The sequence below is a fragment of the Mus caroli genome, unplaced genomic scaffold, assembly GCF_978045245.1.
Source record: "Mus caroli unplaced genomic scaffold, Mus_caroli_1 scaffold_7, whole genome shotgun sequence".
Taxonomy (NCBI): Eukaryota; Metazoa; Chordata; class Mammalia; order Rodentia; family Muridae; genus Mus; species Mus caroli.
The window spans coordinates 134,821,992-134,835,802 of NW_028227262.1; positions in this window are offsets into that span (position 1 = coordinate 134,821,992).

Below are 13,811 nucleotides of genomic sequence, written 5' to 3' on the forward strand. Positions count from 1 at the left end.
ATTTAGGCCTGCCTTGCTTTGAATCCTTCTGTTCCAGTCTTGTCTTTTTTCATAGGAGGAATTTAGAACTCTACACAAAGAGCTTACTGCTGGCCCATACATGAAGCATGCCTGCCACATGCTGGGCAAATAGAATCCACTGTAATTATTCTGATTTTGTAAGGGCTGAAACTCAGATGCAGAAAAGTTAAGTCATTTGTGAGAAGCCACATATAAGCAAGCATTCTCTGAGATGGAGATAGAAACCTTTAATCAAGAAGAGGTTAAAATGTCAGGATTCCAAATCTGAAATAGATGGTCTGAAATGGAAGATTCTCAGGAGAGAATAATTAAAGGAGTTAACGCCTCATTGTCTTTAACGATATTCCTCACTGTTCCATCAAACCATTGAATAGATAAGAGGTGAGCAATAAGTTTCAAGCTGATCTTTTATGTGGCAAGATAATTTAGGCACAAAGCTCACAGGGGTGATGTGTAAAGAAAATTCACCTGTCTGGCAGCCATGTTTCAGATTTTAGCATCAGGTGAACAAAAGAACCCACATGATGACTATAATCCAGTTTCCTTTTACAGACTTTGCTGTTTGGAACCACAGACCTTGTGTGTCATGTAATGTGTGGGTTTGAGTCTTTGGGACAAACTGATATGTTGCTTCTGAATTTTAGAGTAGATAAACAAACTGCATTCATATTCACCTATGCTCAGAATGCTTAACCTGTAATGTTATAACATGGTTAATACATGTTTAAAGGGCAGAAGTAAATGAGACAAACAGCATCAGGCAAAATTGTAGACAATTGCTGTCACATATGGGAAGCTCTGGATGGGAAAACTTACAGTTTCTCTTCTTCATTGATTCAGTTCTATCAATCTCCTGGGGGAAAAAAAGGTATGCTGTTGCTAACTTTAAAATCCTTACTTTACTACTCAATAGATGCAGTGTCTATTTACCACATCTTCTCTAATGGTTCTAATTTCAAAGTGGCAGTTTTTAAAAATTGGTTCTCTGATATCTTCATACTTCATATAAAAATATACCAGGAAATTATGTAAAGTTTTCCCACTTGTGTGTGGATTATAACTTTGCCTTCTCCTTTAAATTTTTTGAAATGTTAATGCAAAACAATGCACCTATATCCAATAGGGATCATATTGTGAGGCATGAACCTCACTTATTAGAAGTCTTGGATGGTTGTTAATAAAGTCTTACTATTGCTCTTGGCTAAGCTCTAGAACTCAGAAGTAAGAGCCCTCTGCTGAACACAACACATGTTCAAGTCAAAGAAATCAAGTCGGTACTGTCATAGAAGCTTTATTAGCTTACATAGTCTTGGAAGAATTTTGCAAGCTGTTAGATTAAAAAAGAATTAATCAGCCATCTTAGCCACCAATGGAGCATATAAACTATAGTAACAACCAGCCTGGAAAGATATGCTTACTAATGGAATCGTGGCAAGCATGTCCAGGGACCAACCAACCAAATTCTGATTGAATTTAAGGCCCACCACACTCAATGAAATACATACCTGATCTATGATTAGGTAGATCATGGGCCCTTTCAGAGAAACTACTACTATTTTTCTGATAAACTGGCATATAGTTAAACCAATTCTTAGTTATTTATCATGATACCCATAAGGCATCAACACCAATCAGAGGAGCTTCTGTTTATAGGAGATGATGACTAATACTGAGACTTAACTGGCCAAGGTACCAAAAAAAAAAAAAAAAAAAAAAAAAAAGAAGAAGATACTACAGAATATCCAGCTCTAAATGGAATAAAACAGATTTTCCTACATATATAACCTCCAAAGTTTCAGGAATAATTGTATTATTATAGGAGGAGACAGAAAAAATGGAGGAGTCAGAGGTGGTAGATTACTTCAAGAAAATATATGTGGACAGAGCAGGGTAGGTGAACATATGAACTCACAGTGATTGTAACATCATACACAGGACCTATGCAAGACTAAACAAGACCTAACCTCAACACAAGGAAAGGATTTGGGCATAAAGTTTCATCACTATCCAAGGAGTCATCATAAATATTTAGCTGCTGGGAGTGGGAAGGCCCATTTTCTCTAAAAGTAAAACCTCTGATAATTTAGTCAAGCTCCAGTGGAAAATTACATGTCCAAGAACACTCTGGAAATTATCATTGATGAGAAAAGAAGAAAAAAATACACAATTGGATTAGAAGGAAAGTGGGGTGAGTCTGGGAAGAGTTTATGGAGGGAAAGTGGTATTATTAAAACACATTATTATAAATTCATTTATAATTTTATATAATTATTATATGTAAATAATTATATATAAAGTTTTAAATCTTGTTTTTGTTTTCTTTTAAATTAAATCTTATTTTTACAGTATTTACAATATAATAAATTTCTTTTTAAATTTATTTTATTCTTTGAAAATTTCATATGTGTATAAATAACTTGTACATATCCAATCTAAATCTCCCCTACATCCCAGACTTTGTACTTTCTCCTTCCTATCTTCACCATTTCTTCCTCCTTTTCTTTTTTATAATCTATTGAGTTCAATTGATGTTACCTATATGTGCATGAATATGGAACTACTGGAAAATCACTGGATGTTTTCTTTGACCAGGAATATTATAATATCTTTGCAGATGATAGATCAAAAATTTATTTAAATAATATATATTAATTAATAGATAGATCTAAAATTGGGGACCCTAATGAATGGACCATATTTTTCTCAGGGAAAAAAAACCATGAGATACCTTCCTATGGTCACTTGTTTAGGGAGGTTTCAGGGTCCCCCAAAATAATGGCAAGCTATTTATATTGCTCATGGTTGTTTTCCATACCTAGATGGTAATATCTTTTGCTGAAGACACAACATAAATTTTAGAACATAGAGAAATGAAGCTGTATCTGACATGGAAACGTCCTTTTGGTTTGTTTAGCTTTCACATTGATAGAAGTTGTATGCAGGTCTCTGAAAGAGAAAAGTTAACAATTGAATTTACCCAACAATGAACCCTGCATGACAAATACTTACCAAACAAAATACTTCTACTGATTCAACTGTGGCATAATTGTTATGATGTTAGCCAGCCACTCTCCGATTGTATTTGAGGCCTGCACCACAGGAAGAAATTAATGATGGGTATTGCAACCTGGTCAAAAGTTCATGGGAGAGTTCGTTAGTTCTAGAGTAGAAACTCTAATTGTTTTTATTTCCAAATTGCTTTCAAAATATCAATTTTTATTTCCATAAATTAGTGCTCTGCCCACCTTGGACAAAAAGTTTTCTTTTGCAATGGTCGGCAGTTACTGAGGAGACCCACAAATGGTGAAAATGATAACAAGTGACGGTTGAGTGTTCAGCCTCAAATATGGCAGTCATATCAACCCTGCCTATCAAGCTTGTGGCAATATCATAGAAGAGGGGCCAGAAACCACATAAGAAGAAAATAAGATAAGTGCTGTGAAATGCTATCTTCTGGACATGATAAGGACCTTTTTACATCTGTGTATTCAGCAGCTAGGATTATCTACACACACAGGGCACATACAAGATATAGCCAATCCACACTCTAACATAGATGATAAAAGAGCACATAAGGTTCTACTTGTAAGTAGAAGGTATTTTACAACTGCAATCAACTGGGGCAGAGAGAGTCATCTTGTGTTAGGAGTGTGGCTGGAGGCTGATTTCCATGCTTCTGTGGACAGTCCCACATCCACACATATAGAAGTAGTGCTAATTGGACTCAATGGCTTATAAAGAAGAAGAGGAAATAATGAAAGTGGGATGGAGTAAGTATTGGAAGAGTTCAGGGTGAAGGTGGGATTTCAGTTACATGTAATCAAGAGATTTCATATGTATATATGAAGTTCTTAAAGAATAAATCAAAATTCAAAATGAGAAAGAAAAACTCCACATGAAGTCCTACTACTTTATAAGCTACTCCAAAAACAAAAATTAACATTAAAAAATAAACATAAAGATAAAATAAACCCTGTTTACTTGTTATTTTAAGGGGTTCTTTGAAAATATAGGGATTATTTATTTATTTATTTATCTGGTTTTTCAAGACAGGGTTTCTCTGTATAGCCCTGGCTGTCCTGAAACTCACTTTTTAGACCAGGGTGGCCTCGAACTCAGAAATCCGCCTGCCTCTACCTCCCAAGTGCTGGGATTAAAGGCATGCGCCACCACACCCAGTTCGGGAAATATTTTTAGTAGAAAAATCTCCTTATGGGAATGAACAGTGCGATAGTGGCATCAACAGTGCTTTAGGATTCTCTTTTCAGCTGGGGAATCATTGGACATTCTTCTTGACTAGGAATATATAATAATCACTCTGTAGTTGCTGTGATGAGAGCCTCAGTACCTCACTGAGGTCACGTGCTTGACTCTCAAACTTCTACTTCATTGGTCACAGCAGCCCTAAGTTCAGGTATGATAAAAATACCTCACAAAAAAGGTCTAACTGCAACAAGATATCTTTGGGAATGAATAGAAAAATATTTCAATGTATTAATTGTTCTGCAAGAAACTAAGGTTAGAAAGTCCTGGATTATGAGACAGTTTATCAATGGCTAACTGATACTACAAAAGAAAGAAGGAGGAGGAGGAAAAGGAGGAGAAAGAAAAAGTAAATAAAAACAACGACAGAAAAAAAGAAAACAAAACCAACAAAACAAACAGACAAAGCTGCCTCCCTTGGCTTATCCTGAAACCTTTCTTTGTATTGAAATAAGGAGGATCTGAAAGTTCCCTAGCCTTTTGGTTTGGAAGTGTTCTACATGACTTAAACTGTAGATCCGGACTCCAAAAAGAGGTACACTGCAATTGAATGTGGGAGTTGAGAAATATTTGGCATCAGCAAAAGGTTTCTTAAGTTCTATGACCAAGAAGTAATTCTAAGTCAAACATAGGAGAGTGTCTGGCAAAGCCCTTCCTTGTTGCATACCACTGTGCCTCTGCATTCACACAGGATATTGATGAACCTTACCTGAAACACTTCATTCAGAATTAAGGCGGTTGCATGCTATGGAACTTCACACATTTGTGATATATAGTAAGTTTTTTGCTCTAGAAGGAGAGCAATTATCCTACTGTACAAAATAATGACATTTACTATCTTCTTGCTGCATTTCTCAGGAAGAAAATACAGATAACCACAAATTAGTTTATTGTTGGTCTGTCTTTATTATGTTAATATTTTTACTTTAGAATTTAATGTTTGAGTTGCTGACTGAAGTTTCATTAAAATGTTAAGTGAACCTTAGCTTGAGATGAGGGTAGAATTTCCAATAACCTATAAATCCTACACACTCACACTGTGTACTAATTCAACACATACTCAACAATGATGGTCATATGGTCCATGTGTTCATCAAAGGCTGCTGCTGCTTCTGCTCATCCTCCTGAAGTGTCATTTCTCAGCTACCTGTAACTCACTATGTACAAGTAAACAGGTATAACCATCCTATTGCTGCATCATTTGCTCTCATATAAGTACCAAGGTACTGATATATCACGGTTACAACGTTGTACCAAAGTTGCTCTGTAATAATGTTTCCTTGTGCCTTATCATCTGTTAAGAGACTCACCTACCAAGGGTCATTGAAATTTCCTCCTTTTTGAAATGGTAATGTCTCTCCTGTGCCATTGTATGTTGGAAGTATGTGATATACTTTTTGGTTTTGATTTTATAAGGGGGTTGCAGTTAAGAAATTGCCATGAGTCTCCAAGACTTTGAGTTTGGACCTTTAAACTATGTTGAGACTGTGATAGATTATAGGAACTTTTGAAGCTGGACTGAGTGCTTTTTTTTTTTTTTTGCATTATGATATATATGCAAGCCTATGGAGGCCAGGGAGTGGAATATGGTGATTTGAATAGGAATAAGCCCCATATATTTATATATTTGAATGATTAGTCACCAGGGAATAGCACTATTTCTTTCTTTCTCTTTCTCTACCTGCAGATCAGGAGGTAGCTCTCAACTATCTCTTGAGCTCCATGTCTTCTATGCCTATTTTCATGTTCCCCACCGCGATGATAGTGGACTAAGCCTCTGAAACTGTAATCAAGTCCTCAACTAAATGCTTTCTCTTATAAAAGAAAGAAAGAAAGAAAGAAAGAAAGAAAGAAAGAAAGAAAGAAAGAAAGAAAAAAGAAAGAAAGAAAAAAGAAAGAAACGGAAAGGAAGGAAAAGGAAAGAAAAAAAGAAAAAAGAAAAGAAAAGAAAAGAAAAGAAAAGAAAAGAAAAGAAAAGAAAAGAAAAGAAAAGAAAAGAAACATTCAGGTGAAAGGTTGTATTCTAGTAGACCATATTTGCTGATAACAGCACATGTTTGGAGTTGTGGAAAATACAATATTGATATCCAACTATTGGAGTGACAACCCTCACTTCATTGTGTCTGAAAGTAAAAGATAAATTAATTTAAATCCTTTTTTTTCAATCATTTATTTCTGTATTCACTTTACATCCCAATCACAGCCCTGTCCCTTCTCTCCTCTCAGTCCTGCCCTTACAAACTCTTCTCCCCATTAACTGCTCCCTTTCGCCTCAGAGGAGAGAAAGCCCCCTTTGGTACCATCCTACCCTGGGACAACTAGTCCCAACAGGACTAGGCACATTCTCTCCCACTGAGGTCCAATCAGACAGTACAGGTAGAGGAAGGGAACCCAATGGGCAGGCAACAGATTCAGAGATAGCTCCTGCTCTAGTTGTTAGGGCATCCACATGAATACCAAGTTGCACATCTGCTACAAATGCTTAAGGTACCTAGTTCTAGCTATTGCATGTTCTTGGTTCTTTGGCCAATGGTTCAGTGGTCCAGTCTCTGTGAGCCCCCACGGGCCCAGTCTGGTTGACTCTTCAGTAGTCCTTCTTGTTGTACTATTGACCTCTCTAGCTCGGTTATACACCCCACTCTTCTACAAGACTCTATAAGCTCTGCCTGATGTTTGGCTGTAGGTATCTCCTTCTGTTTACAGGTGTTGCTGGGTGAAGCCTCTCAGGAGACATATGCTAGGTTTCTGTCTGCATGCATATCAGAGTATATTTGAGCCATTTCTACACCAGTTTGAAAATAATAGTAATGCTTCATAGCACTGGCTGTCTGGACTGATGTTTCTTCTGATACTATTGTTATTGCCTGTTTCATTGTTATACAGATTACACGATAGAATCACAACAATATATGCTATGGCAGTCTGGTGTAGGCCAATCTGATGCATATTTGATGTATGCAAATGACCTAAATTGCATGAGCAAAGCAATCAAGTAAAATTAAAAACAGAAAAGAACATTCCCAGAAGAAGGACAACCAATCAGGAGTTATAGACATTGCACTGCTTTTCCTGTGATAGACTATAGTCTCCTCATGCCAGGGAGATTTCACAGTCACCTCTTTAATATATGACACTTCTCATATGTGTATCAGAATGTATTCTAAAATATCCTTAAAGCAGCGGCTTGGGAAATGAACAATACTACCTATGCCAAAATGTCTGCCTGCCTTTTGAAAACATAGGCACAATTTCAAGTACAGCTTCAGTAACCATGTAATAAAGTTTGTGGGGCACAGAGTCAAAATTACAAAATTAAACAGGGCCTTGGAGATCAACTATTTTATGAAATAAGATTTTTTTATAATGAGACAGCATTTGTAGAAAGCACATCCTCATTTTGAGGGAGCTGTGTTAAGAAAGTTTATGTTTGACCTCTCAGAGGGAATTATCAACTAAAATAAATTTATATTTCAGAAGTGTCAAAAGGAGAGCAATGGAAAGTTGTCTCCTGCAACTCTTGCTTTTTAGATGGCTGGGCACTAGTTGTGTTTATAGAGTTGTTTTGATGGGAGGTGGGAATCTACTTGACTTCTTCATGGGTGGCTTTTTGTTGGTAGAAACTTCATTAGAATATAGCTTATAGATTGGAAAGTGATTCTTGAAAATGATGTCCCTTTATTTGTTCAAGGATAAATAGAACACTACTATTTACCATTCTTTAAAACAAAGCTGCTGACAGAAATTGCTGGGGACGTGGGAGAGATGCTGTAAAAGCAATAACATATAATGGAGATTTGAATATGTGATATTTTACACAAGTTTAAGGCATTACTTGGTTTCATTATTAACTTTGGTATACTCTCCTACTAATTTAGCATTTGTGGTCTGTTAGTGTGATGGTTTCTTTATGCTCAGCCCAGGGAGTGGTACTATTAGGTACTCCATCATGCCTGCCAGGATGCTGCCAGGCTTTCCACCTTGGTGGTAATGGGCTGAAATTCTGAACCTGTAAGCCAGCCCCAATTAAATGTTGTCCTTATAAGAGTTGTCTTGGTCATTATGTCTGTTCACAGCAGTAAAACCCTAACTAAGACAGCTTAGATTTTCAGTGTTGCTTTTCAGAGAAGTACTATCATCATTTGTGTTTCTCACCTACTTAAAGAAAATGCCGATCCTTCTGAAAATGCAGTTGCTCAAGGTTGCAAGGGTGGTGCCCCACGTAAGAACCACAGTTTGGAAAGAACTGTATTGACTTGAAGGGTCTTTTAATAATAAGCTTCCCTTCACAGTGGATTTTCAATTAATAGAATTTTTGTATAAGAATGTGTAAGGATCAGCTGATGGCTACATTGTGTTAGCTATGAGGTTAATGCTGTCTTCTTACTGGCATCAGAGCACTTTGTCTCTCTGTCTGTGCTATGTGCACCTTTATTATTTATTTGTTTGTTTGTTTATTTATTTTAAAGGAGTGGCTAGCTAAAAATACTTATTTTTCTACAGATATACTTTACTGTTCAAAGATTGTTCTTCCACATAAATATGTATACTTCTTGGCACGAGAATGTATCTTTCTACTCATTGCTCTACCCTGAAGCCATTGCTCTGGCTACTCAATCCCCTCATTTAGCCTGACACGTTGACTGGGAGTTCATATCTTCTCAAACAGTGAGAGTATTCTGAAATGACTTGACTAATGGAGATCAATCTTTGTTTTATTGACAACCCATAGGAAACCAGCAGACAGAATGGGGGTGGGGACACGAAAGTGGGTAAGATCTGGAGGAAGTTAAGGGAGAAAGATATGTTCAAAATATTTTTACCAAAATAAAGTTTAATTAAAAACCACTGATGTAACTTCATAAGGTTAATTTATACAAGTGCCAAGTTGGGGAGAACTGGCAAATTTATTCAAACATAAAATGAACTTTTCTGTTGTGATGCCATATCTGTGGAGGGCTTACTAACCTGCTATATAGCTGAAAAAGATAAATATTTATCAGGCATGAAGTTTGTTTTGTTTTGTTTGGTTTTAAATTAAGGTGTTACTGTATAGTTTCAGGTCTCTTGAAACTTACTATGCAGTCCAATCTGGCTTTCACGAGCTCCTCTTACCTCTGAATTCTCTGACTTTCCATGTTCCATGTTCTGATTTTCCAATGTCAACAACAAGTGTTATTGTCTGTTGTTGTAGGCATCACCATGGGTGAGAAATGAGAGATTTTAATCTTTTTCATTCACATCTCTTTAATTATTAAGAGATCAAATATATATTTGTGTAGATCAGTAATATATAGATTTTCCACTCAGAAATATTTGGTTAAATATGAATTTTCGCTTGGAGAAAATTTTTTGATTGAAGACTACTAACGTCTCTTTATAGATTATAAGTAAAACTTGTGCAGTTAGTCTCTTGTACTGTAAATTATATTTGACTTTCTTTTACAGTATTGTGTATACCATGACAGCTTTAAATTTTGATGACTTGCATTTTTTTTTTTTTTGCTTTGGTCATTAGTGGTTGGAATCATAACTATGAAAGCCCTATATAATTGAAGGACATGGAAATCCATGCCTATTTTTGTCTAAAAGTTCATAGTCTTGCTTTTCCATTAAACATCTTAAATGCCAATTTGAATTTACTTTTAAATATGACTGAAGGTGATGAAAATGAAAATGTCTGCATGTAGATATGTGCCTTAAGATAAACATCATATTTTAAAAAGAAAAATAGTACCTTTTACCTTTTGACAGAGCCACAATACCTCAATCAGACAATAATAGTAAATGTTCTGCTAAAGTCCTTTGCTTAAGCAATAAAGCAAAAGCAAACTTAAAGAGATAAAGATGAAAAACAAACAAAATGTCAGTATTCACAGAAGACAGTGTGTTATCACACATAGAAAACATAGATTGGAGGAGAACTGCAGGGTCAAGAGATATAGGAAACCCAATCCTTTTGTTTTTATTGGATTTTTAAAATTTACATTTTAAATGTTATCCCCCTTTCCAGTTATTCTCCCCTGGAAATAGCCTATCCCATCCCCTTTTCCCCTATTTCTATGAGGATGTTCCCCCTCCCACTCACTCACTCTTACTTCCCTGTCCTGGCATTCCCTTACAATGGAGCATCAAGTCTTCATAGGACCAAGGGCCTCTTCTCCCATTGATGTGAGACAAGGCCATCCTCTGCTACATATGTGGCTGGAGCCAAAAGTCTGTCTATGTCTACTCTTTGCTTGGTTTAGTCCCCAGGAACTCTAGGGCTCTGGTTGGTTGATATTGTTGTTCTTTTTATGGGGTTGCAAATCCCTTCAGCTCCTTCAGTCCTCTCTCTAACTCCTCCATTGGGGACCTTGTGCTCAGTTCACTGGTTGGCTGCAAGCATCTGCCTCTGTATTTGTCAGGTTATGGCAGAACCTCTCAGGCTCCTGTTAGCATGCACTTCTTGGCATCCACAATAGTGTCTGTGTTTGCTGACTGTATATGGGATGGATTCCCAGGTGGGGCAGTCTCTGGGTGGCCTTTCCTTCTGTCTCTGTTCCACATTTTGTCTCCATACTTCCTCCCATGAGTATTTTGTTTCCCCTCCTAAGAAGGACTGAAGCAACCATATTTTAGTCTTCCTTTTTCTTGAGCTTCATGTGGTATGTGAATTATATATTGGGTACTTGGATCTTTGGGGCTAAAATCCAGGGAGTGCATACTATGTGTGTTCTTTTGTAGTTGGGTTAACTCACTCAAGATGATCTTTTCGAGTTCCATCCATTTGCCTAAGAATTTTATGAATTCATTGTTTTCAATAGCTGAGTAGCACTCCATTGTGTAAATGTACCAAATTTTCTGTATCCATTCCTTTGTTGAAGGACATCAGGATTCTCTCCAGCTACTAGATATTATAAATAAGGCTGGTGTGCACATAATGGAGCATGTGTCCTTTTTATATGTTGGAGAATCTTTTGGGTATATGTCCTGGACTGCTATAGCTGCATCCTCAGATGATACTATGTCCAATTTTTGGGGGAACTGGCAGACTTATTTCAAGAATGGTTGTACCAGCTTGCAATCTCACCAATAATGGAGGAGTGTTTCTCTTTCTCCACATCCTTGCCAGAATCTGCTGTCACCTGAGTTTTTGATCTTAGTCATTCTGACTGGTATGGGGTGAAATCTCGGGGTTGTTTTGATTTGCATTTCCCTGATGAATACGGATATTGAAAAAAAATTTAGGTGTTTTGTGGCCATTCAGTATTCCTCCATTGAGAATTCTTTGTTTAGCTCTGTACTGTACAGAGCAGTAATAATAAAAACTGTATGGTATTGGTACAGAGGCAGGCAGAAAAATAAAAGGAATAGAATTGAAGACCAAGAAATGAACCCACACACCTGTGGTCACTACATCTTTGACAAAGGAGCTAAAACCATCCAGTTAAAAAAAAAAAAGAGCATTTTCAACAAAATTTCAAAAATTTCAAAATGCCAGCACTCAGAACTGAATCTTAGTAGTAGTTTTTTTTTTTGATGATAGGATAATTCTAAAATTTAAATGGAATCGTAAAGTTCCAAAGATAAATTGAAGGATATCCTTGAGACATTCTTGACAATATATGAAGATATCAAAATCCCAAATATCTGGAATTTTATACTTAAGAAAAAGATTGAAAAATGATGTAGTGTTATTGAATGGGCCCCATTAGCACATATATTTGAATGATTAGTCATCAGGACATGCAACTCCTTGACAGGATTAGAAGGTGTGGCCTTGTTAGAGGAAGTGTGTCACTTGGGTGGACTTTGAGGTTTCTTTTTTAAAAATTTTTATTAGATATTTTCTTCATTTACATTTCAAATAATATCCCCTTTCCTAGTTTCCACTCCAAAAGTCCCCATACCCTCCCCCACCCTGCTCCCCAGTCCACTCACTCCTGCTTCCTGGCCCTGGTGTTCCCCTGTACTGGGGGACACTTGTTCCACTATGTTCATAGCAGCTTTATTTATAATAGCCAGAAGCTGGAAAGAACCCAATGTCCCTCACCAGCGGAATGGATACAGAAAATGTGGTACATTTACATAATGGAGTACTATTCAGCTATTAAAAACAATCAATTTATGAAATACTTAGGCAAATGTATGTATCTGGAGGATATCATCCTGAGTGAGGTAACCCAATCACAAATGCACTCACTGATAAGTGGATATTACCCCAGAAACAGAATACCCAAGATACAATTTGCAAAACACATGAAACTCAAGAAGAGGGTAGACCAAAGTGTGGATACTTCATTCCTTCTTAGAATGGGGAACAAAATACACATGGAAGGAGTTACAGAGACAAAGTTTGGAGCTAAGGCGGAAGGAAGGACCATCCAGAGACTGCCCCACCACGGGATCCATCCCATATACAACCACCAAACCCAGACACTGTTGCATATGCCAGCAAGATTTTGCTGACAGGACCCTGATATAGCTGTCTCCTGTGAGGCTATGCCAGTGCCTGGCAAATACAGAAGTGGATGCTCACAGTCATCTATTGGATGGAACACAGGGGGCCCAATGGAGGAGCTAGAGAAAGTACCCAAGTAGCTAAAGGGGTCTGCAACCCTATAGGTGGAACAACAATATGAACTTACCAGCCCCCCCTCGACCCCCCAGAGCTTGTGTCTCTAGTGGCTTTGAGGTTTCAAAAGCTTGTGTTATGTCTAATTCTTTCTTTTTGCTTGATGATAAGGATGTAGCTCTCATCTACTTTTCCAGCATCAGTCCTGTCTATTATCATGATCCTTGCCATGATGATAATGGACTAAGCCTCTTAAAGTGTAAATAAGTCCCATGTAAAATTCTTTCTCTATGTCCAGTTATCTGAGGAACTGCCAAACTGATTTCCAGACTGGTTGGTTGTACCAGCTTAAATCCCACCAGCAATGGAGGAGTCTTCTTCTTCCTCCACATCCTTGCCAGCATATGCTGTCATCTGAGATTTTGATCTTAGCCATTCTGACTGGTGTGAGGTGGAATCTCAGGGTTGTTTTGATTTGCATTTCCGTGATGACTAAAGATGTTGAACATTTTTTTTTTCTGGTGGTTCTCAGCCCTTTGGTATTCCTCAGTTGAAAATTCTTTGTTTAGCTCTCTACCCCATTTTTTTAAAAGTTAATGCTTTTTTTTTAAAAAAAAAATATTAGATACTTTCTTTATTTACATTTCAAATGCTATCCCAATAGTTCCCTATATCCTCTCTCACCCTGCTCCCCTACCCACTCACTCCCACTTTTTGACCCTGGCATTCCCCTGTACTGGAGCATATAAAGTTTGCTAGACCAAGGGGCCTCTCTTCCTAATGATGGCCGAGTAAGCCATCTTCTGCTACATATGCAGCTAGAGACAGGAGCTCTGGGGGTACTGATTATTTCATAGTGCTGTTCCACCTATAGGGTTGCAGATCCCTTTAGCACCTTGGGTACTTTCTCTAGCTCCTACATTGTGGGCCCTGTGTTCCATCCTATAGATGGCTGTGAACATCCACTTCTTTA